This window comes from Penaeus monodon, chromosome 19, assembly GCF_015228065.2.
Source record: "Penaeus monodon isolate SGIC_2016 chromosome 19, NSTDA_Pmon_1, whole genome shotgun sequence".
NCBI lineage: Eukaryota > Metazoa > Arthropoda > Malacostraca > Decapoda > Penaeidae > Penaeus > Penaeus monodon.
In genome coordinates, this window is record NC_051404.1 from 4,567,433 (window position 1) to 4,568,794 (window position 1,362).

At 32.5% G+C, this 1,362-nt stretch overlaps 1 protein-coding gene across 2 annotated transcripts in view; it reads left to right on the forward strand.

Annotated features, from left to right (window-relative positions):
* Positions 1–1,362, forward strand: part of LOC119584993 (major facilitator superfamily domain-containing protein 8-like) — a 19,157-nt gene that overhangs the window by 14,219 nt on the left and 3,576 nt on the right. The window lies entirely within an intron of this gene.

Here is a 1,362-nt window from a genome sequence, read left to right on the forward strand (position 1 = left end):
AATTTTTCATGTATTTACTTTTTTTTATATCAGCATAATAGAAAAATTCAAAACAATTTGCAATTTGTGCATGTTGACGTGATAGCATGACACACTGTCACATCCTGGTAAACCACCCTTCACACTGGGATGACTTCTTTACATCGCGTGGTTCAGCCTTCCCTGAGTTGTGCATTCTGATTAGAAGTGTGCTTGTTTGATCCTCACATACAGAATGGGGTAATTGTATGATTCGTAGTTTTCCCTTGAAAAGCTAACTCTGCATGCATTCTGACATGTTCAGTGTGCCACTGGGGATAATAGTAACATCCTATTAAATATAACTGTGAATTTATAGTTAAATAACAGGATATTAACAAAATTCTTGATAAATCAGTTAAAGAACTCTAGACATGTCCAGTCTTTTGACTAGCCTCAGGAGCTGTAGGGGCCAGTTGGAAATATTCCTTTGGGGAATTCCCTTTTCCAAGCCAAGGCCTAGAGTCATCAGTATATTATATCGCTAAGAAGACAGGAAAGCAGTTAAAGCGTTGGTTTAAAATGTGTAAACGAGATAATGGATCAGTTAGGGCTTAGCTAGATTTTTATATGGAATTGCTTGTAATGAACCTACAGTTAAAAAAGTATATAGTTACAAAAATACTTGCCCTAGTAATAATGAAGTGATATATTAAAAATGTGGCTTTTATTCTTTGTTTAAAAAAATAAGTAAAGAGAATATTTGGGAATGTTGGTGGTTGTGTTTTCCAATCACAAAAGGCAACAAAATATTAGAAATGGATTCTGTTAGCAAACTGATAAAAACACTGCTTATTTCATACTTATTGCATGTCGGTTAAAAATAATTTCTGTTGAATGGCTTGATTCAGTGAATTTTGGTATTAATAGGAATTGTAATATGCCATTATGTGATGCATACACACCAAACATTTTTAGAAACAAGTAAAATATGCCACGTGGTAGTGAAGATTGTATCATAATTTACAAGTATCTAGAAGTTGTAAGACTGGACAGTTAATCTAATATGTTAAATTTTCATCTTTGATGCAGTTTCTGTATTGTACTGACTCATGTTGGTCAGAATCTTATAATGACTCACACTAGACACTCATTAATGTAGTCATCTAATATACTGACTCACACTAGCCACTTATTCATGTAGAGTCATCTAACCTAATAATAACATGCTTTTTGATAACCTCACAGAACAGTGTCACTAGGTCCTTGTAACATTTGGCTGTTGACATTTCATATATCCATATCTGCACATTATATACAAACATCAATTGATTTGTGAATATAATTTACTATTTATATGCCATATATATATACACATAGAAATTTCTGCTTTTAAACTTAATA